The 24,378-nt window shown below is 47.8% G+C and overlaps 1 protein-coding gene across 1 annotated transcript in view; it reads right to left on the bottom strand.

The window, feature by feature from the left end:
* The window catches only part of EDA (ectodysplasin A), a gene marked incomplete at its 5' end in the record, with an annotated part of 80,849 nt that overhangs the window by 29,877 nt on the left and 26,594 nt on the right, over positions 1-24,378 (bottom strand). The gene's annotated exons all lie outside the window — the stretch shown is intronic.

Genomic DNA, 24,378 nt, shown 5'->3' with positions numbered 1-24,378 from the left:
GAGCTCTTTCACCAGTATTGCTCGCTGCCAGTAAGTTTTTCCTCTTTCAAGCTCTCTTCTGCAAGCCTCATTAGCTACTGAGATTCAAAGGTCTTCAGGGACCTTTAAATCCAATTCACTACACCACATAAATTAACACTTTAAACCTAGAGCAAGTACATCTTTATAACACAATTTTTGCCAAGAGGCAAAAATTTTATGCAGTGACCTCTTATTCGTGAAAAAATAGATGCTGCATTAAAAACTCTTTGACAGTTATTAAATCAACATCCCTACCCAGAAAACAGAATTTTGGTTTAGAAACTTCACCAGTCCTCCCAGCTACCCCAGGGCGCAGCAGCTCATCACCAGCGGCATTCTCCCCAGCTATTTCCACTTCCTAATATAAGGAATTTCACAGAAGATGAATTAGGAGCCCAACACCTTGTTCTGTGTGTTACCGCACCCGCCTCCAACCCGGGCGGCTCTGAGCAGGATGGGGTTTTCTTTACGCTGAAGAAACCCAATCACAGTTTTTTAAGCCATAAATACACACACAAGCCAAACACAGCCTAAGAAAAGAACCAAGAGGCTTCAAAAAAGCAGCGCCAAAGGTTATCAAGTGCGTTATTGTTCTGAGAACAAAACCTGTGGCATCAAAAGCATCTTTGAGATGGCAGAGAAGAATAAACTCCTCTGTGAATTGCTGTTTAAGAGTGGGTCGTTAAGCTACAGGCCATAAAAGTCCCTATCAAAAGTAATGACCATTAAAGGCCTTTTTGCCTCTGACGTGCCCCAGGGCTTTCGCTTCCCCTCTCCCACCCGCTGGGGTGCAGGGGGTGCAAATCTCCGCTCCATGCAAAATGCCTATTCCCGAGCTATTTCCCCGACCCACACTCTTCTTCCAGCCTAAGAGCATCCCATTCCTGCATCCTAATGAGCAGCAACTGGATTTCACGTTTGCTTTACTCCAGTAAGCCCCAATGCAGCCTCATGAATGGGATTGTGGAAACCCTTTGGTTTCCCAAAAAACAACCAACCAACCAAACAACACCAAGGGGTCTCCCAAATTCCCAAGCTGATGCCATTTATTCCCATCTGTGCACAGGCAGGTCTGCATTTGCCACAATTCCTGATGTTTTGTCATTGCGATGATGTCGTGTCCGAAAGGACCCCGAAACCCTGCGGGATGGCCCGTGAGCGGCTCCCCGCAGCCCCACCGCACGCACAGTTACTCCTGTAAAAGCGCCTAAAAAGCAACGACAAGTAAAAGTCAGCACTTCCCTACCCAGGGAAGGACCAGTCCCAGCGTGGGATGGAGAACCGAACTCTCATTTTCAGCGACTCTTTGTGAACGGAGGGAAGAAGGGGCCCCGCTCCCCTCTGCCCATCTTCCCTCACCTCCCGCATCCCGCCACGCCGACCCCGACGCGGAGCGCTGGGGCCGGCACCACCAGCGCCGTCCCATACACCACAAAGCCGGGCAAGGGATGAGCGAGCAAAAAGTGAAGGTTTCTTTCTTTTTTTTTAAACCACGCGCTTCAACCAAGTTGAAACGCCGCAGAACTAATTGAAGGAACAAATCTCATTATAATCCAGGTTAAAACTTCAATGAAATCACCAGCGCTGCTTCTGAATGCTGTTGTGCCTTGGCTCTCTTAGTCGAGCTTTACAAAACACGACTAAACAAAAGCACTGAAAGCGCAGGGGTGGGGAACCAGCCCGTTAGGATGCGCAGCCTCCCGCCCCCCCGCTCCCCCCCATCACCCCGCTGCCTTCGGCCGAGCGACCCGCCAGCTGCTCCCAGCGCTGAGCCTGAAAACGACGTGCTTCATCTGGAGAAGGCTTTGTAACGGCACAACCCTAACTGCGTCAAAACGAACAGGTTTCCTTTCCCTGCTATTACAAATACAATTTTACCACGCCATCCGCAACTTTGTAAAGCCGCAGCAAAATATCGAGCTCACCCCGTGCCGCCTCCTTCTCCGCGCCTGGGCACAGACACAGAGACGAGTGATAAATACACGGGGGCGATGTTTTTTCCTGCCAAGTATAAGCTGGATCCTCGCATGCCGCCCTCCCACCCGTGCTGTAACGAAACAGAACTACTAATGGGCTTGGAATAATTCAGAGAAGAGTTTCACCCGGAAAATCATAAGGATTTGGGAAGGATGAAACACCTCGATTTCTCATTGTGATTGATGGGTTTTGTCGTTTTCAGTGAAACAATCACAATTTCTCAAGAGACTTGAAAGCTTTTCTCCAATCTGAACAAAACCGTTTAAAATTAGTCTCAGCAGGGGAAATACAAGAGATTGACACAACACGTCTATTTTCCTGGACAGTTAATCAAAATAACCTTTCTATTCCCAAAAGGGTTTTAAACTGAAAGAGGGGAGATTTAGATTAGATATTAGGAAGGAATTCTCCACTGAGAGGGTGGTGAGCCCCTGGCGCAGGTTGCCCAGAGAAGCTGTGGAGACCCCATCCCTGGAGGTGTTCAAGGCCAGGCTGGATGGGGCTTTGGGCAACCTGGGCTGGTGGGAGGTGTCCCTGCCTGTGGCAGGGGGGCTGGAACTGGGTGATCTTTAAGGTCCCTTCCAACCTAAACCATTTTGTGATTCCATGAAAACTCAAGTCACAGGGCTCTAAGCATGCTTTGGTCAGCATTAATAATAACTTGAAACCTTAGATTTAAAAAAAATATGAATAAAACAAACTCAAATTATGGCTACGAAAGCACAGCACCCAGCCACTGCACCCAGCCAGACCTTCCTCCTCCTCCTCCCACCATGGATGCAGTGAGAGCCGTTGGTGCGGTTCCAGCCCTCCGCTCACACTTCCACAAAACGAATGCCAAAAAAGCATCAAAATCAGGACCGACCCTCTGCGTCCGCCCTGTCGCCTTCACCAGGGTCATGCTGAACCACCCAAGCAGCAGCTCAGCTCCGCCATGTCCCTCCAGAGCCAGGGGACATGTCCAGACACCAGTTGTCAGGGAGGTGTTTCCAGAAGCCACCTCCACAGCGCTGCCGCCGGACAGGTCCTATGGCACAGCACTGCATGCTGGCACTGATGGCTTGTGCCACCCACGTCACCCACAGCATCTTCCATACCCCATCTTATCCTCAGAAGAGGCTTTTCCGATCATGAAAAAAAAATTAAAAAAAAATGTTTGCTCAAACCTTCACAGAATGGTTTGGGTTCAAAGGGACCTTTAAAGTGCATCTAGTTCTCCCTCCCTGCCATGGGCAGGGACAACTTCCACCAGACCGGGTTGCTCAAAGCCCCATCCAACCTGACTTTGAACATTTCCAATGATGGGGCACCCACAACTTCCCTGGGCAACCTGTGCCAGCATCTCACCACTCTCACCATAAAAAGTTTCTTCCTTATGTCCAGTATAAACCTACACTCTTGCAGTTTAAAACCCCCGCCCTTTGCCCTGTCACCACAGGCCTTGGTGAAAAGTCTCCATGTTTCTTATAAACCCTTGTATATATTGAAAGGCTGCAAGAAGATCTCCCTGGAGCCTCCTCTTCTCCACGCTGAACAATCCCAACTCTGCTACTCTGTTCTCACCCAGGTTTTCTTCTTCCATCATGCTTATCACTGATGAATTAGAAAAATACTAAATATTGGCTGAAAGTAATCTACCCATTAACCAGTGTCTAAACAAGACCAAGTCAGAAAGAGAAATGACAGTGAGGGTAAATGACTGAAACGTACGTTTTACTTTAAAAAAAACCAAATAAAATAGCTTGTGACAGCAATTGTGACGACACCAGCTATGAGCACACGCTGCTTTGAGACCAACCCCCATGAAAACAGGCTTTCCTGAAGAAATAACGCACCAGTCCTCCACATTCAGCCTGGTAATGGACACAACTGGTGTGAGCAAGAAGACAGAGAGGAGTTTGTCCTAGGGGCTACTTCCATAGCACTTTTAATTATGCAAGTAACGACATTTAACCTATGGCGACCAGCATACAGGGCTTCAAAGAGGTCCACCTCTGGATGGAGGGAGCTGCTCAGGACCACTCTCCGGAGCTCAGCGGCAGGGCAAAGGATGGCCACGCTGCTTGCTGGGTGCAGCGCATCGCTGAGCCCACTTGGCCACGAGCTCCCCGCGCCAATGAAGGCGAAGTTTCTCTCCGATGACTCAAGGGCTCTGTTGTTCCAGGGGCCGCAGCTGCGGGAGGTCAGGGATGCTCGGCCGCCGGGTCAGCCCGAGAAAGACCGTGCTGGCCGGCTGGGGACCGGCGGCTGGCACAGCTGCGCCGGTCGGAAAAGCAACCGATGCTTTTTCCATTCAACGCCCCCTGAGACATGATTAATATATCCACTCTCAGCTCTTGGACTCTGCAGCTTTTTGTCTGGACGTAAGGGTGCAATGCACGTTGTTATGCCTCAAATTAAACTCATCTACTCCCTGTTATTCGGTGTGGCCGCAACAAGGGAGAGGATTTGCAGAGCAGAACGAGCAGATGTTTGCCACCCAACGAGCAAAATGCGAGGCAGCCACACAGACAGATGCGAAAGGAGAAATAACCTTCAGTGAAATGCTGCTGGCTGGACACGAGCGCAGCATCACGACACGGAGGTTGCCGAAAGCCACACTTCGTGTCTGACAAACCCTCTGAGTGGCAAGGAGGGCTTCTGCGGGCTCCCTCCCTGCGTGGGGAGCAAAGCAGCGGGCTGGGCAGGCGTCCTGGTCGATCCGCTGCGGCTGTTCCCACGGCTGAACACTTCACAGCGTTTTAAAAACACCCAGAAACATTTTGCACGAGTACGAGTTGCATCCTTTTAGGAAAACGTGGAGCAAACACACGCGCAGGGCTTGAACGGGCACTGGCCCGCTAAGCTCGGTGCCCCACGCTTGTCCCCCACAAGCTCGTGGCTTGTGACTTGGAGGAGCAAGACCTGGACCTTCGCCGGGTCCGGGAGGTGAGATGCTGGAGCTGGCGGAGCAGGACCCCGAGCGCGGGTGGCCCCAGCCCAGGGGACGATTATGTGCGGTGCAAACATCTGCGCTGGCCGAGCCCCCTGCAGCAGCAGGGCAGCCGGAGCCGGGCAGGGCTTCGCTGGGACACCCCATCCCTTCTGGGGAGGTCTAAAAGAAACCACTCTCCTGGTCTGTCATTTACCTGAAAGCCCTCATCCTCAAAGTCACAGACAATCCATTCTCTCAGCCTCTGCACTGGTAGAGCGAGAGTATTTCTGAGGAGCCCAGCAAGCACATACCTGCTCCCAAAAAAGCAGTCGTATTTTCTCTGTAGTTATGCAACAGCGACAGAAAAGTTTGGAACAATCACCATTTCCCTCCTCCCCCAACTTAAAGCCCTCAACTTACCTTAATTTTAGAAACACCGTGTAAACCCATTATGACTCCATACTTTTAATCAAGAAAATCACTATAGGATGCGAAAAGGTCAAAAAGCCAAGAGAGGAAAAATCCCAGGGGAACCCATACCTCAAAATAACCTGTGAAACAATAGTAAAGACATGCCTCACCAGAATGAATCTGTTCTACCTTGGTTTCCCTCAGCAAAACAGAGAAAAACAAAGGCATGCATACAAAAGCAGAGTTTTTCTGTGCAGGCACATGCAGAACTTGCTCTGGACACACGGAACAAAGCTGCCCTGGGATGTCAAGGGAGCACAGTGGGAACCCCCAAAATAACGTAGCCTGCAGTCACGCAGAAACTCATCTGGTTTGTAAGGAGAGACATTCCACACTCTACAGAAGTAAGAGCAAAGAGACGTGTGTGTGTATATATATATTATTATTATTATTATTTAAGATACCATAAAATAGAAAGCCTTCTTCAAGCTATGAAACCCAAATGTCGCATGGAGTTACGGCTGGACATACAAACCACGTGCAATAAGAAAAACAATGCTGGGATGCTGAAATAACTGTTAAGGTTTGCATATTTAATTGCATCCCTCTGCAAATGCCTTAAATAACACACATCCCTCAGAAACACTTTATAGGAACGAAGATCCACTGGACACCAAGGGAATGTATTTCCAAGGGTCAAACAGCTTGAAAATGAGAGAAGTGGAAAAATATAACCAAACTTATGCAATTATGTACAAAATGCATATTTTTTTCCTGAGGCAAAGCCAAGTTGGTAGGAAGAACTAGTGTTTTCTTCCTGACTAACAGCAGAACTGGGAGAAGCACGCAAGCGTTCAGGTGCACAACTCTTTTTCAGGGAAAAGTGCATTCTTGCAAAGTCTTTCAGAGCATATTTATCACTACCAAAACCCCCAAAGACTTCTCTGCGCGCTGTATTACAAAGTGTTGGCTTCCAATTAATCACGAGAAAGCTGGACCAGCCAGCTTTAGACCGAATCAATAAAACCCATACTCTCCTACAGCACAATATCTTAAAGCATAAGAGAAAAAAAAAAAAAAAAGTATGAAATCATCCTCTTGCATTATTGTTTCATGGTATTGTTAAAGTCAAATTCCCTCATCATTTGCAATTTTGGAGACCGTTAGTGTGAGAAGACTAATAACAAGCCTAAGCTGTGTAGAGGCATTCTTTGCGAGCAGCACTGTTGTTTTTCTGGCACTCTGAAGTTCAGCCGTCGGAGGTTGCGGTTCGGAGTAGCAGCTACTTGAATATCAGCCCCATTGTCCTCCATCAGAAATTCGCCTCTGGTAACACGTGGTGCAAAAAAAATTAAGTAGATTATTTATTTTCAAACAGACTAGAAAGAAGCTTGGGGAGTAGCTTTGCTTTATTGAAAAAAAAAACCCCATTCAATATATTTTCAGCCTTGTTTTTGTCATCATTACTTTTTCCTCATAAAAATGCAAGAAGCGAAAGAGTAAACAATTCCCATTGCAACATGAGAAAAATTTATCCACGATGTCTTGTCTGCAAGACAAGCCACAGCCCTGAATGCAAAACTCATAACATGATATATACCATGAGCCAGAACGCGGTCAGAGGTAGCAATGGAGAGAGTAGAGATTATACTTTCTCTAAACTGGAATTCTCATAACCCATCTTCCTACCCCAAATCCATTTTCTTCAGCTCAGTTCAGCTGCGTGCATCCTTTCCAGGTGTCTGGAGTAGGTTACACACCATCCTCTGCAAACCCCTCCGCCGGCTTTTTCTCTGCATTAAAGTTCAAGTATGGTCCTCTCCTTCAAGACTGCCCATAACTCTTCTCGTCCCTATTGCTTCATCTCTCATCACTCTCCATCATCCTTCCTCCCCTCCCGATAACAGCCACATCCCCGCTCTCACCCGCTATTCACCCCGGGTTCCAGGGGCACAAACCATCAGCTTTGAGTTGATATGAAACCCCACCACAACTCCCCCTCATTCTCATCTTCACGTAAGGATCCTCGCTGAGCTTTTTAGACCCAACGGTGATCTTTAAAAGCTTTTTTCCTCCCAAAGCTATGAGGCAAATCAATTCTATAATCTAGAGAATAAAAGCATCAGCGATGCTAACCAGTTTATCCAAAGGCAGGTGGGAAGTTTGGGTGGAAGGAGGCACTGAGCAATCCCTTCAGGCAGAAGCTGTAACAACAGAGCCACCTCCGTCCCAATACTCATGAGAAGCTTCATAATGTGTGATGACCAAAAGATCCAAGCAAATATTTTGCTGTTAGGAAACAGAAATGACCTTGGTCTCCTAGATGGAGTGGACCAGGTAACACCACGGACCAGTGGCACTGCACCAGCTGCTGCCAGCAGGCAGGAACGCCCCTCTTGGTAAACCTACAGCCCTTAACATGCCATCATGGCTTTTAAGAAGCAGATTTGAGATGCTTTCGATCTGCTGAGTATTTCTGTCCTTGGGTTGAAAAGCCCTTCCAAAGAGAACTGCGCAATCCCAGTTTTCAGAAGGCCAGTGAGTCACGCTCCCGGGTCTTCTAGGCACTGTGGTAACAGAAAAGCATTAGAGAACAATAAAAGAGGAGGGAGCATATTTTCCTAAGTTTTATTGGTATTTTAACTTCATTACCCAGGAAAGCCACTGTATTTTTCAGCACAGAACATTAAATCCACTTGCCAGTTATCAGTTCAAGCCTCGTTACAAACCCATGAACACAGTGAATTAATTGCTATTGGAGGGTATACCACAACTCGCAAACTTTCCTTCAGACCTGACCCCTTCCCAGAAACTTTCCTCTCCCTTCCTCCTTTTTATGTGTTACAGAGCTTTAAGTAGTAGTCCTAGATATACGACAGTGATCATCTTTTTGCACGCTGCGAACTCCGACAGTTACAGCTACCGAGCTTTCACTGCCAAAATTGATAACCTGTCCCAAAGGAGGGAAACCACAACATAGATTGTTTTAAAATTTCATTTGAACTTCAGTAGTGAAACGGCTAGATCAAACTAACCCACCAAATACCACACCATTTTCCAGAAACAAACCTATCTTTAAAACAAAAGCATTTTTGCCCCTTACCAGAAGACCCTCAAAATCAGGAGCAGGTCACTCTCTTAACGCCTACTAAGGGTAGCAAATTCCAGCAACGCAGGCAGGAAGGCGAATTAAAGCTGTACACTGATTAAACCGTGACTAACACTTGCCCAGCTCACGATATAAGATGTGAAGCGCCTCACCGCCTATTTCCCACAATACAACGCTGTTTCATGGTGGTTTCTCAGACTATGTGAAGTCTAAAGGCTTTGGACAGCTGATCAAACCACCTTCTGTGCATCCCATAAATTAGCTTAGTTCAATATGCAACGTACCAAGTATTTGTATTTCCACCACTGATTCATTTCTACTTTTCCAACCATTAACTGTTCTTTGTAAAGGATCAGATCAGCATCAGCTCTACTCCTTCCATTAATTTTTGCATTAATCATAGACCACGCACACAAAAAGAAGTTTTCATAGCAACGTGCTTTAAATCATCCAGGTCGAACACCAGCAACTGAAGCCACTGGACAGCAAGGCACAACCCCTGGTTTCCACGGTCCTACAGGGCAACAGGACTTTCTGCTGACTTGGGAATCCAAGTTGTCTCCTGGGAGCACTCCTTCTTTGTCCAGGGGTATACAACATTTATTATTCAAGCTATGGCTGATCTTCTGTATTTTCAGGTGCTGGTACATGACTTTAGCCTAGGGGGAGAGTTTCACCCACACAAAAACCTCAGTCACAGTAATCAAAGCAGGAGCTCCACAGGCACTGCTGAGGAGACAAAACTTGAGGCTCAAGTCAGAGCTGCAGGCTAAATCCAAGATGAAAGCAGTTCTGGGCCAACACTGATACCAAGCCACATTGGAGAATAACTCCTCATGGCATTATTTTCATGATTTCCCTTAGCAGCCACATCTGGGCTGTGGGTCAAGGGAATGAGAGGTGCCAATGTCCACGTACAACATCCCCTGCTTCCACCTGGAGCAGGGAGTGCTGACCACCGGGTGCAGGTCTCCACTGAACACGCGGATGACTACCCAAGGATTTCACCCTGGCACGTCTAAAACAGAAGTCAACCATGGGAGAACAGACTTCAATGAACAACTCTACAAACAGTGGTGTTTTCTGCACTTTTTAAAAAAAGAGTAGGATATAAAAGTGTAAGCCAAGGGAAAACCTGATCCAACTGAACATACCGCTTGCTTTTTACTTTCTATCGACTCAGGGAACCTGAAGCAGATGCACTTAAACCCTGACAAGTAAGAACAAGGCAGGAGCAGCAGACAGATGGGTTTGCTCTTCGTGGCAGAAGGGAAGACGACCTTTGGAGAAGTAAGGGTTCTGGCATTCCTTCAGCACAGGCAGAATAACCCATACAACCCCGAGAAACACAGCTTCTGCCATATAATATTTGTTTCTAGCGTAAAAGGAAACCAGGTACACAGTCCAAATCCCTGGGTTACATGTACATCACAGCTTTAACTGGCTTTGTAGGAGCACCTAAATAGCTAAATTTGATAGCAAACCAGCATCATCTCAAGCCTAGAAGACCGTGGTTTGGTTTGCAAGGTTGTTCACTCAAATGCTTGTCTCAAGACACCCTTCTGTGGAGCTGCCTTGGTCTGGAGGCGAGCTGATGTGTCCCTTGAGGACGTTGGATGGAGGCGTGACGCTGCTGGCGCTGCAGGCAGACACGACCTCAGCAGCGCGTACGCCACGCACGGCACAGAGCGAGGGCTGAGGTTTCCAATTTATTACACCTGCTGGCACCGAAAGGGAAAGCTAAAAACACAACCCAGATGTGAAGCAGAACAAGGTCAAAGCCGAGTTTAACACCATATATGAAGACACCTGTAGTAAATTTTTTAATGGTAGCAAGAGTAAGAGATTCCTGCTGCAGGCTCCCCCGTCCAGGCACAGCAGACCTGCAGGAACCAAGCACTTTGCTGGGAACACACTGGTTAAAAGGCTGAAAAGTATCAATGTCAGCGCAAGGTAAAGAACTTAAATCAGTTCCTTTCGTCTCCCAAGGAAATCAAATTTAGCTGTGAACCAGCGCCAGACAAAGATCTGCTGTCTATTAGCATGAATTCTCAGTTTTTCACATTTTAATTAGCCTTCATAGTCTTTTTCAGTCCCATTTTCAGCCAGCTGGGCTACGTCCCCCTCCATATGGAGGTCACGGTTTCTTCTCCTGCATACCAACAGCAATTCTTTTCTTATTTTAGCATTTATATTATCAAAGCATTTGTGCACTTCTAAAAAGCGCTGTGCGGGCTTGCTTTGGGGGGAAACCCTGTAAGCTTAAGTGACTCGATATTAGCCTTATTTTCTCCTTTTGCCTGTGTCTCCATCTGTGCCTTTGCTCATGCTTTCTCATGACATGGATCTTCTCCAGTACATCCAGGACAGCAGGAGATCAATAGCACAATCTTCCTCGAAGCTATAACACCCCTTAAAAAACCTCCCAAAAACCAGGCGCTCCTCCAGCACAGCTTCAGCACTCTGCTGCTCTACTTGGAACACCTCCATTGCCCTGTGAAATAAAGAACTGGGCTCTCCAGCCGGCAAAAGCTCATCGTCAACCACCTTTCGTTCTCCTCCTTAAGCGAAAGCTCCCTTTCACCGCGTTTGAAAACATTTTTAATACCTGGCATGTTCTGTTAGCCATGACAGAAAGACTGATCTCATCTGGCTTCCCCAATCAATATGACATGAACCGTAACGAGATGGAGAGACCATTCCCAGAAGATGCCATCGGGCCACTCTCCGCTGAGCGTGTTTCTCTTCTGCCCAATGCCCTCAACTTACACCACTTTCAGACATTTCTTATGAGACAGGAGCACTGAAGTCCCAACAGCTGAGAAGAACAGCTTCTTGAATGGTCATCTCTTTTTTGAACCCCATCTCTAAAGCAGACACACACTCAAGGTGATAGGGCCCCCCCTCTTTTTGCAAGTAGTGACCAACCAGCAGAAGAGACGCAAACGGATCCTTCTCTGGAGCTTTCCATCAAGAATATGGCTGCAGTACCTAAATTTATGACATTTTTCAGTTCTCTGGTATTTGCCCTTTTATCTTTTGAAGTTCTATGTAAACCCGTTGCTTGAGATGGGACTAGCTGCAACAAAACGTGGGTTTGGATTCACTCCCTGAGATGATCCCTACAGTAGAAAGTTACAGGAGAACATTTGTCAGATATTGGAACTGATTAACTTAATTCTGCCCTTGCTATCAGACATCCACTCCTACCCCCCCATCTTTTTTTTTTTTTAAATCTTCGAAAATCTTTATAATTTTGAAATCTTTTTGCTATAAACTGTTCAGATAGATAAAGTTTTAAAAATGTTTTTTCCTTGCTCCATAACAAAACAAAGACTTCCTGTTAGAGTACATTTTTCCTTTCAGCACAAGGGTCTTTAAAATCCTATTTTCTAAATCTGGATGTTAAAGTTGGCCTTCAGCTATGATTAATTTTTATGACATTTTATTGGAAGAAGAAAAACGGAAGGGAAGGAAACAGGAGGAGGGAATCAAGTAGTCCAAATCAAATAGTATTACCATTAAAAGAAAAAACAAGTCCACTGTAAATGTAACATCCATGAAATAATGCATCCAGTATAAGGATAAAAAGTCCGCTACAGCAACTGGGAAATACTCTCAATCAAATTATTACCCATGCATGTAAGAGCGTTTCCATACTCGAGACCTTAATGAAAAAGCCAGAAACCCAAGAATAAACGAGTTGTCCACTTCTCAGTTGCGCCAGAGCAGCGCTAATCACAGGGCCGGGCAGCGGCAGGGCGGCGTGCCCGGACCCGCCGAGCCGGCACACGGCCGGCACATCAGACACTTCACAACCTTGAACCTGAATTGCTTTTATAAAGACGTTTACTAAGACGGCGGAGGTTTTAATGCCGATTCCCGTACCTGCAGGAACACACGATATTGTGGTGGGAGATGGTGGCTGCCGGTTTAATTCTATAAAATTAATCTGCTCAAATAAATCATGCTTTCTTGCCTAATTAATCAGATCCACCGCAATTAGTGTCAAAAGAGACTGTGATCTCATGCAAACCGGATTAAAAGCTCTGAAAGTGCTCGTTTTGTTTCGGGGCACGGCGATGCAAACAAGTCACCGCAAGGCAGAGCCGGGGTGCGGTGCCAGCGACGCTCCTGCGCGCGGGAATTGCGAAACACCGCATCCCGCAAGGAAAGCGCCCGCCGGCAGCGCGCAAACCGGGGCTCCTTCGGAGCAAACGGGAGGCAGCACGGGAACGGGGGAAGGAGGTAATGTCCCCTCGAGCCCCGGTTCCAGAAACCGGGGAGCACAGCACTGCTCAGCACATGGCATCTGAGAAGCAAGCTGCCTCCAGATAAACGTAGTCCTTGCCAAAAATTGACATTATGCTGCTGTTTAGTCCCCTGCTGGCTCGGCTTCCCCTGGCTGCGTCAGCTCAGCCGGCAGTAGTTGTCTCCTCTGGAAGCAGAGACACCCGGAGCACGCTGCCACTGCCCCGGCACCCACCGAAACCACCAGCACGAGGAGAGAAAAAACACTTCACATATGGCTCCTTCAAGAGGTAAAGCCCACGGCAGCCCCACCTCGTGCGCCGGCTGTGCCATCTCACCATCCCTCCCAACCTGCTCTGTGCCATTTGGGCAGCTGAGGGAGCCAGAGGCGGCACGTGGAAACGCCAGGAAAATTCAGAGTACAACGGGAGGGATATACGGCCATCCGCTGGAAACCGCATTTCATTCCTTTTGCTGCTGAGCTCCTTCCCTTGAGGAACTCCAATGGCTCTGCAAGGGCAGAGGCGGCGCTTGCCGGATGGCCGCGTCCGCACCACCCGGTGAGGTGCGGCAGAGATGGACCGAGTGGATGTTGCCAGGTCTACCCGGGGACTTCATAAACCACCACCTCACACGCAGTGGAACAGCAGAGCACCGCGCTGCGAAGGAGCTAACGGAGCCTGGCTGATCTGAGCGAGGAACACCAGGACGCGCTGTAGAAATGGAAACTATGGGAGAAGAGCTGGGAGGAATTCAGGAATTTGAATTTTCCGTAGGACGCTATCTCACACAGTTGGTCCCGAACGCCGGCACCGTGCACGTCCCCAGCCGTATTCTAGGCTGAGCTTCGGGGCTGCCAAAAAACGTGGCTCCACTCTTGCTGGTGTACGGACCAGATGGATTCATAATCAGAAAAACATTCTCCGTTTACTCTCTACATGGAAGCAGAAGGACTGCTGATAATGGAAATAAAACCGCTCCGAACCACCCCGTCGTCTGAGCAGCCGGCCATTGGGCAGGAGGCGCAGCTGGCGCAGCACGAGCAAGTGCATTTCGAAGCTGAGCAAAGGAATTATCTTTTCAAAAAACGAACCTCAGTTACGCCACTCGGTCTCCGGCTGTGGGCAAGAGACACAGCAGCACCAGACAAGAAAGGAGAGATGCCGGTTTTGTGCAAGCCAAGCCGTTCTGCCTCAGACTTTGAAGTGATGAACCGGAGAGCATGTCTTTCAAACAGGCGAGAAAAGCGACAGCAAGATGCTGCACACAGCAGCAGTCAGCACAGCGTCTCATGCTGTGAGGGTCCGTAGGTTTTCAGACCATCCAGATGTTTCCATCCAGCGAGCCAGGCCAGCTGCTGCACAGCTGCCTCAAGTCAGCCTTTGTTAGCTCTTGTGCGAGAGCAGCGCCGGGGAAGCGCTCGCTCGTGGCTCGCTTACAGGTTCTTACTTTCTGGTGCAGAAACGAAACGCTTTTGTATAGTCCTACTAGTTTGTCAAGACGAGTTAAAGTGTTTAAGTATTATTTTAAGCTGGTGAATACTGCTCGTGCCACCGCAGTAGCTGCTTTCTCCACCGTATGGACGCAGCAAACCGAGGCACTGAAAGATTAAGTGATTCTCTGAAGACTAAAAAAAGAGTTAGGAAAAAAATTTCCTAAACGGTTCTGTGCATGCCCAATTCCTAAAATGAGGACTAAGCTGGCTTGTAAGATTTGCAAGCTGGCTCTCAAGTCTTCCTGAAATACCACTTACCTCAGCTTACTCCCAATCAGTTAAAGTTCAATGTTCCATTCTAAGCGTACACATAGTGCATGAGGGTATTCCTGACCCGCTCCTCTGAAGGAGGACACTGCTGACTCTTCCTCAAGAAAATCTAAGCTTGCCGCACTCTTTTTTTTTTTTTTTTTCTTTTTTTAACATCATTCATTTTATCATTATCCTCTTTTCAGCCAGAAAAATGCCGGGTACCAGATATGGAAAAGGCAAGTCTTCCTGTATCAATCCATGTCCTGCTGGCAGTGAGGCTTCAAAGGCAGATATAGGTATGCATATATATATGTAGATAGATATCTATGTGTGTATATACCTATATATCTCTCTCTGCTCCCCAGCCACATCAGAGCACGCATGGTGAACAAACTGCTCCAGCACATCTGGGGACCCACCACGGCCGATGCCAACTCACCGTATCACATCTGCGGAGGCGCAGGTTTATCGGTCCCTGCAGACCACTGCAGGCGCGTCGACGCCAGCAGAACTCCTCGGCCAGCCGGAGCTGGCCGGCAGCTCTTTGACCAACTTTTGGCACTGCGAAACAGGCAACAAGTCCAGCAGCAGAAGACGGGGAATTTGCCACTATGTCCCATCGATGTCCAACATGCACCTCGGTGTGGCACGCATACTGGGGGAAACGCATACTGGGAAACACTGCTGTAGCATAGGAAAAATCGGAAAACAACCCACTCCTGCAGCCAGGGAGTATTTTCCTACTTTTCTGGGTGAGACGAACAACTACATCGCTTGGGGCTCAGTATAAGAAAAAAAAAAATAATAATACTGTTTACAGACAGAATTTTGCAACTTCTCCAAATGCCACCCCAGGTCATATTTTGCTCGTGATGGGGACACAAAACCTGAGCAAAACTCCAAAATCTGTGCAGCCCCACGCACGCACCGCGCAGCCCCGCAGCGCCGCCAGCACGGACGAGGACAAGCAGCAACATGTGCTAAAGAAGGACGCATAAACCTTCTGAAGGCTTGAAACTGAAGGAGGATGGAAACTGTTTAACTTTTGCCAGGAAAAAGTATCAAATATATCCTCACTGGATTTTTCAGAGGGTTTGGTTTTGTTTGTTGTATTATTATTTTTTTTTTTTTCTAAAGCTGAAACTGGCTTTCTAAATCATCCTAGACAGACAAACAAACAGGGACATCACACTGATTCAATACCCAAACAAAAATTATTCCACTGGCCAGGTTTTGCTACAAATTAAGTGTACCGAAGCCTCTCTTTTTCCCACAGTACACGCAGAATCTGCTAAGAACTGGTCATCGACGCAGCCGGCCACACCTCCTGCAAAGCCTGAGACAGGTCGAGGGCAGGACCTGGCTAAAATCCCGCTCCTGAGCAGCGACAGCATCAGCGACCAGCTGGAACCACCACGCCTGGGTCACACCGGAGCTCTCGGGACGATCTCGGTGTCATGATGTTTTATTTCCCTGACCCTTGGGATCAGCCAAACTGGGAAAGGCTTCCACACGCCCCCAAAGGAAAGGGATATTTTACCATAACCTTAAATAAACAAAAAGCACAGCAGACAAGATGCTGCCGGGAACTACAAAGGGCAATTGTAAACACAACAGCAGATCAAGCAGATGGATGTTTTAAACAGTCATTTGCGCTGGAACACAAGACATGGGATATGTCCCCACGCCCACGGGGAATTAATTCACTACGGCCAGAAACCACGTTACGCAGTCAAATCCCAATTTATAAGCATTACCTGCTTACACTGAAAAAGTCCACAAACAAAAGCCAGGACAGGAGACATTAGTGGTATTGCAATGAGGAAAAAAAACCAACACACAAATGATAGAGGATCTCACATGGAGAGAAGGATGCTGGAAATCCTGACACAAGGATCTTAAGGTGATCCAAGGTGAGAAACACTTCTGGTGTTTTTATTACCACACAGATCTGATGCCCAAGAGCCAAAAGGAGATGGAGATGCTTGGTCTGGATCACGTTCAGACTCAGTTCTGGCCCTCGTTAACTTTTCACGCGCAGAGAACAATTTGGGTTTTTACTAGCAGACCGGAGAAGCGCGAGGTTGAGATGGAAAGCAGTGCGAATGCTGCCAGCACGAGGACCCGGCCTCTTGTGCTGGATCTTACTGTCCTTGCTCAAAAAAAAGAAAACCTCCATATCCCGAAAGTAGCAAAGAATAGAAACTAAATGAAATGGATTATTTGGGAATTACACCACCACATAGATGATGGCATTTTGGTAGTAGCAGCCCCCGGGATTCGTGCCCCTCAAGAGGGTCGCTCCTGTTTCCCCGGCAGCGCCTTCACCCACAGCTCAGCGGCTGAATTCTTTTAATTTGAAAAATTAAAACTGCTGTATTAGTGAGGAGGCTCTGGGCACTGTTTGGTCCCTCGCTCCCAGCTTCCTCCCTAGGATCCACGAAATCCATCTGCCGAACACACAGAAGCAGCACCGCTGCACCAGGCAAGGTAAATATTTAGCTAGACTGGGGTTAACCTTTTTAAAGCGTAACCCTTCTTCTTACCATGAACTCAGGCGATTGCGCTCTGTTGACACTCCATATGTCAACAACCGATTGCCCAGCTCAGCCCACATTTGATTTGAATCACATCTCTCAGAAGGGGTGACCTCCAAGTGTCCTATGGAAGAACAAGCCCAGCGAGGAGTTAAATTGGGGGTTCTAACACGCCAGGCAACGTCTCGATGCTCTGGTGTTAGAGCAACCCAAAAAGGATAAGGAAGGACATAAAAAGCTGGTCTGCCTCTGCGCTGTGCCAAAGCCGGGCTGACCTCACCTGCGGTCTCCAGGCTGGGGGTTCCGGTGGAGAAGCTCTAGCAGCCCCCTCGTGGAGAGGCGAGCAGGACGCCGAGAAGAGAAGCACAGGCTCTATCAGACCTGCAGCCACCTCTGCCCCAATGTGTTGGGAAAGGTGGACGGGCTCCTCACTGCTGGGTGCGACGGCACCTTGGGTGACACTGGGTGACATCCGTGGGCTGCCCAGACACAGGCGTTGGGGGAGGTTTGCTCAGCAAAGCCTTGACTGCGGGAGAGCAGAGCAAAGAGGCAAAGCTGGTGTCCTCGGGGCAGCCGAGGAAGAGGAGGAAAGGAAATGCTCTGTTCTGTGTGAACTGCTGCCAAAGAGAGGATGAGGACAGGTTTTTAAGATGTGAGCACAGGAAGACCCCGTGGGGTCTCCGGCTTTGGGGGCGTTTTGCAGTGCAGGTCCCCAGCGAGGCCAGAGCTGCCATACACAGCTGAAACGGGTACGAGGGGGGCTCAGGCCTTCCTCTGCCACCTCCCTTCCATAGCAACCTCTTGAGCTCAGCGAAAAGGGAACACTAAAGACACCCTAAGGCTAATACTAACGTCACGACCAATACTGATGACATACAGCAGCCTACCGAAACAGCCAAGGCAGAAAGAGACCGTATCACTTCAGATCAGAGGTGAATTCAAATAATGGATGCATCCATCGGACTAATTCAGATACACTTGGCGACACCAGAATACACTAGACCCCCCAAAAGGGCACGTTGACCTCTTTGCTTTGCTCAGAAGGGAGGCTCTCTCCACAGCACGACTGCACGCAGGGCTGGATCCGAAGTGGGAGGATTTCGCCAGTACAGCAATACTGGAAAGAGATCCTGAAGTACACGCACAGTCTTAGTCACGGAAATTCAGAAAAACTAATGATCAGCCCCCCCTCATTACCAGATGCTCACATATATCACTCGGCAGGGAGAGGCAGAAAGTCAGACAACTTTATGCAGCAAGGTCAACATTCCAAAGGAGAAGAAACCCAAGCCCTCCTTCAGCTTTTAGAGTCAAGGAAAAAAAAAGGAGAAAGAGCCTCTGAAAGGGATGAAATATGTACGGCACACAATGTAACCCCCCCCAAAAAGTCAGCTAACTCTGCTAAGAAACCAATTACACTTCAACTGAACGTGCAAACCACCCTGCACCTCCTGAACTTGCTTTCTTCTGGGATGCTGTCAGTTTTCCATTAACCGAAGAGAGGAGGGATTTATAAAACAGCTGCTTCTGTGCAGACATGATATCCAGCAGCATGTCCCAACACCTTCTCCTTCGGTCCTGCTTTATCATCTCACCCACACCCCTTAAGTGGCTCTTTGTCAGACACCGGAGTGTTGACATATCCTGTTCTGCAGAATTATGCAAAATGGAAAGCAACAAAAGGTTGGGCTGCACATGTTTCTGTGGATTAGCTGCTATCATCCTTCTAGCCAGGAGCAGTACTTGTACTGTGTATTTATCAAGATAATTCCCTTACACATGCATTAAGCAGAATACCCAATAAAAGTTAGCAACAGTTTAAAGCACAACGACAAACAGTCGTTGCTCTCGCGCTACCCAGTGAGCTCAGAGATGCACAGGTTTTCATTAAGACCTTCTCATAAGTGCTTAACTTCGAGTGAAAAAGCAAGCATTCACCACTTCCTGCATGCAGAGCGGTAAGTAAATTAAGGCAGGCGAGTAAATTAACGTGCGAGCAGGCGATGGTGGAAGCTGCTCTTCCACTTTGTTTCTTGTTCAGCAGCTCCAAGTCAGTTTCCAGCGTGTCTCACAGGGCATCAGCCCCACTGCAGTTCAAGCTTCATCCGTGTTCCCGCATCCCTTCTTGACACCAGTGTCAGACTGTACCTTTGAAGAGCAGTTATTTACCAGCAAGCAGACTTTGAGATAGGTCATTATGTGGTACCAGAATCTTTCCATCAACACGGTCAGCGTAATCAACTCTTCTCACCATAATCAGATCAAGAAACCTCCGACCCGGGGAAAAGAAAAGCATACCAGTAAAACCCCAGGGTGCAAGCGCTAGAAGCCCAGAGTACAAGACTGATGTCCCACAGGAGTGCTGTGGAGAAGACCTCCACGGTCATGTCACCCTGCAACCCACGCGGAAGCAGCTCCGAGCGCACGAGCTCCGCTTTCCCACAGACCTGTCCCATCGCAGGGGCAGGGACACCATGCATCGGCACCGCCGCCAAACCCTCCGGGATAAAAGCAACCAGATTTGAGGACTATTGTTCGTAGCTAAGAGAGGGTTATGAATAATGTTGGGATAATACCCTTAATAGCTGCTCTGCCGTGTCACTCCTGCCCTCTGCCCAGGCACGCACCGAGGCACGAGCTGCTCGCGACAGGCTGCTGGGCGCAGACTTCAGCTGAGGCTGACGATACCCGGGGTCGTGTTCGGCACGGGGCACATCAGCTGCCAGGCTGACCACGGCTCCTCAGCCAAAAACTCGGTCTCCACTGCCTGAGCAAAAAAAACCAAAAAACAAACAAACAAAAAAAAAAACCCCACAAACCCAACCGTTCCCCCAACAACATTGTTCCTGACTTGTCATTTCTAAAGTAACGCTGCTGCTAGAGAAAGCCACGAGTGCCTGACAGTAAATAGAGAGAGAATTTGCTCTTAAAAAAAAACAAAAAAATCTATCAGAAAACCCTCCAAATTTCTTATTAAAGTCCTGTGCCTCTGATGCATACTGCCTGATGCATACAGCTTGTCATGTTACCAACCCCTCCCTCTAATTTTAAGTTTAAGAAAACCCCCCAAACCAAACCAAAACACAATTATCAAGCTCTAGGCATTAAATCCCGTGTCTTCACTAATTTCGGCACTTTCCTTTTCTTAACAATTATGAGACTTAAACTTCAAACCCCAAAATAGAGGGTTACATTAAAAAGCAAAACCAAGCAGAATGAGAGTAAGACAGCTCTATTTGTGCTTTGGAATCAATAGTTTGGGCACGACAAATCCCTCTTAAATCTGAGAAAAGTGCTCTGTTAGCAGACACTGTTGCATCTAGCAAGACGCTCCTTCGTTATAGTTTCTCCTGGCCAAACAGCTTGTGCAAAACTAATTCTCATTTTCTGTAGAGCAAATGCTTAGAAGCTCCATTACCCAATGTCTGAAGGGATGGCTTTCTCCTTGAAAATTAATGACAAAAAAAGAAAAAAGAAAGACTTAAGGACTTAAGACAAAACATGAGCTTTTATATAGCTTGAGGTCATCTTTGTCTTTCTTCTGGTAGAGTGACAATGCTCATCTCAAGTGTCTTGGGTGGCTGGGGCACACAGAGATAAAATGGAGAGGCAAGGAGATATTTTATTCTAACAAGCATAATAATAAAAATTCAAAAAATTAGTATTAGGAAGAAAAAAATAAGATTATGCAAATGTCAGCACAGAACAGTTCTGCTGAGGAATTAGCATCCTCGGTTAAGGCACAGGAGCCTGTTCCTCCGCCGCAGTCCCTTGCTATTAGAGTCTCTGTCTGCAGGACACAGCAAAGCAATTTTTGGGGGTGAGAAGGAATTACGTATTGCATTTAAACAATTTTAACTAACACCCACCCCTCGGCAGATTTACAGGCCTATTGCTCATTCTTCAGCAGAGACGAGGGAGCAATGCAATTTCAAGAATCGTTTCAAACAGTTGTAATGAAAATATGCACATGGGTTTGAAACGCATTTCGCCAGCTTGAAGTCATATGTTGCCTAAGAGACTTTACAATATAATCTGGAGAAAGAACAGCACATAAACACAGTGCCTACATAAGCAAAGAGCCTGGAGAAAAAAAAAAAAAAAAAAAAGAAGAAAGGTTACCAAATACTCTGGCAGGGTTTGAAAGAGATTCTGTATCAGCTGACAGTCCTTCCAGATTAACACAGATAACGCACTTGAACTTTTAAGGATTTATTTTGAAAATAGCAAGAAGCAACTGTTGGACGGAGAAGCGCTATTAGCTTGATCTAAAAATACTTAAAAGGAGAGAAGAAACCAACATGAAAAACTACCTGCTGCAGAGTGACAGAAACTTAAAAAAAAAAAAATTAAAAAAAAAAAAAAATCGAGTTTGTGCATGACCTGCCCAAGAAAATATAATTTCCATCGCCATTCCTCGAGGCATCGGTGCATGCTAGCTTCTTTCTTTTTTCCTTGCTTTTAGTTGTAGTTGCTTTTAGTTCAGTTCCTCTCGGTTTTCCATGTCGTCTCTATGGGCAGGTCCTTGCCAGTGGTTTTCACCCTGATATAGGAGGGATTTCAGGAGGAAATGCCATTTTAAGGCTACCAAACTGCCCAGGAGCAGGCAAAGACCCGAAACTGTCAACCCACTTCACCAGTACCCGAATTTTCATCCTATGAACCTTTGGGACAGACCTCGTTTTTAACTACTTGTAGCTTCTTCAAACCCAAACCTGTTGCTGAACATCCTCTACAGCCACTAAATAGGTTCTGAACAAACACCCTCAGGTTTGCAGAGCACGTCCCCGCAGCTGCAAGTTACCCTCCAAAGCCCAGCCCTCCCGGGCAGCTCAGCAGCAGACATGTCCCAAGGAGAGACAGACACACGCCACACCCCACCTTTTTTTTTTTGACTACCGTAACTTTCTGCCAGACAGACCGGCGCAGTCCTCAAGAGGCCTACATGGCGTAAATCACAGCAGCCCCGACCTCAGGGAACACGTACTCACCCATTAAACTCTGCAGCAGCTCAATACCAACACATGGACAACTCAGAGCCTTGGTCCCAGACGGTACAAATTAGTTCTAACTATGCAAATCACAGCCATAAAACAAAAAAATTCAAAACAATAGAAGAGAATCCAAACCTTACCAAGAGACCATTTTCTTGCAGTATAATTTTTTTTTGTCAAAGCTTGCTCCATAAATCAGAGCAGAAACGGCCCGGGTTTGATGACTTCATTTGAGGATGAACACATCGAAGCCTCTTCTAGTGCAAGAACAACTTTTCCAGAATCACCTTACACGCTCCGAAGCGGGAGGAGACGTACTGATGGCAGGCACACGTTCGCAGGCTCCCTGCGCCGCTGCCTCCAGCGCCCTGGGAACAGAGGGGACACGGCGCAATCCCCATCCCCTTTGCTCAGGGATCAGTTGCAACTGAAAAGGCTGATTTTTCCAAACCACGTTCCACATCTCCATGGAACAGCCTGCCCGTACCTGACACTTAGGCAGGGCAGGAGGAAGATGCCAGAGGACAGGCAGCGGGGGAGAGGGAGAAGTGGCACGCCGAATAAAAACCCAAACAACCCCAAAATAACCCACAATCCTTTCCCATTTAACCCGATACGATGGTTAACCTGAGGCACTGGAGCAAAATGTTCCCACGTTCAGGTAAGACGAGACACGACCCCGAGGCGACACGGTGCTCGGGTACCGCAGCGATGCACGCACCCGAGCAGCCGTGCTGCAGCACACGGTGCTCCGTGCCGGCTCTGCTCCATCTGCCCACCTTGATGCCACCTCTGCAGGACAACAAGGCTCGAAGGAAAGGCACGACCTGGGGCTGGCATCCAGCCACCACCCCGGGCAAGATCCCGCTCTGAAACACCATGGAGCACTTGCCACCGCACGCAGATCTTAACAGGGAACAAATATCTCGGTCCCACTCCATACAACACCCCCCCGATACCTCCAAAATAGTTGCTAGAGCACGGAAAATGGAACTGACAGCTCTGAAAAGCCAAGCCACCATCCTGCCCGCACGTGTCCTCCCAGCAGCAGCTGATGCAGGTTTTCGGGGCACGCACCTCTCGCACCTGAAACAGTTAAGCTTCCCTTCGACAGCCTTCTGCAAACGAAAGCTGGGCTCTTCCTCAAGCTGCTCCGGCAGCTTGGGATGCCTTTTTTTCATTAAATCACTCGTTCCAAGTTGAGAGCTTTCCGTAAATTTAATTTGAGCTAATCACTTTCTTGCCAAAGGAGAAAAACAAATCAAAGGTTTATTTTAATGCTATTGAATTCAATGCCTGTAAATTTAATTTCTATCTGTACTTTTGTTTAAACATTTTACAGTGTTAATTACAACAAGCAATGCAAATTAGTCTTCCAGTGTAATAAAAGGCCTGTTATAACAGATAATAAATAGCTTTGAACCATAAGCTCATTAAGATGCCGTTGCAGTGCGTGCTCTGACTCACAGGTTAAGATCAAAATCTTCATCCTAAAACCAGGATGAGGATCTTTGTGGCAACTACAAGCTGCAAGCGCTGACGCAGAACATCACATTCTTTCCAAAGGAAGATCTTGGAGCAAGCGGATGGTCTGAAACCAAAGACATGGAAACCAAAAACCTCAACATCCGGACTTAGGACTCCGACTAAGCTATCTTAGACAGGTACCACAAAGCTCTACTCGCTATTTCTTCTTTTCCATGGCAGTTTAAATGCCAAGGTTGGTGCAAATAAACGATTTCTTTATTCGAATAATTGACATCCTCCAAGCCATGCAGCCTTGATCTCGTCTTACATCTGAAGCGAAAAACAGCTGAAGTGTCAAATACGTTCATTCCCCTGCAGTATGTTCGGGACAAGCTCAGCACCTTTCCGGTCTTCTACACGGATGCAATAAGGTCTCACCTTAAACTGCTCTCAACCTGCAGCCTGAGCGGCAAATACTGACCGAGGAGAGGCAGGAGGGATGCAGAGAGGCGCGAGGCTGTGCGTGACAGCTCTGAAGGCCAGCTCCCGGCCGGAAGGAAAGGGCTTTGCCGAAACTCCACCAAGTGCCTGGGGCAGGGACACGCACGTTCGCCGCCTGAGGCACCCAGCCACGGGGCAAGGGCAGAGATCCAAAAGCGTTCTGTCTTTTCGAGACCTTGGAGGGATTTGGCAGACCCGGACACAGAGCCAAGCGGCAAAGTTTTCCCTGCGGGACTCCAGGCTGACTGCGGGATAGCTACAGGATACGCAGGATTTTGAGGACATCTGGTTGATCCTCCCCTCATGATCCAAAAGCCTGAGAGAGAGGAAGGTTGCCTGCCAACACGCTTACATGCCTGATATACTGTTGACACGAAGCCAGAAAAGACTTACCACTTCCAACAAGGAGCAGGTGATGGCTGCTCTGATTTGCTGATATGAAATACAGC

This window comes from Vanellus vanellus, assembly GCF_965231255.1.
Source record: "Vanellus vanellus genome assembly, chromosome: 10".
NCBI classification, from domain to species: domain Eukaryota; kingdom Metazoa; phylum Chordata; class Aves; order Charadriiformes; family Charadriidae; genus Vanellus; species Vanellus vanellus.
Note: the sequence above shows the minus strand (reverse complement) of the source record. Positions and strands in the feature narration are given on the sequence as shown.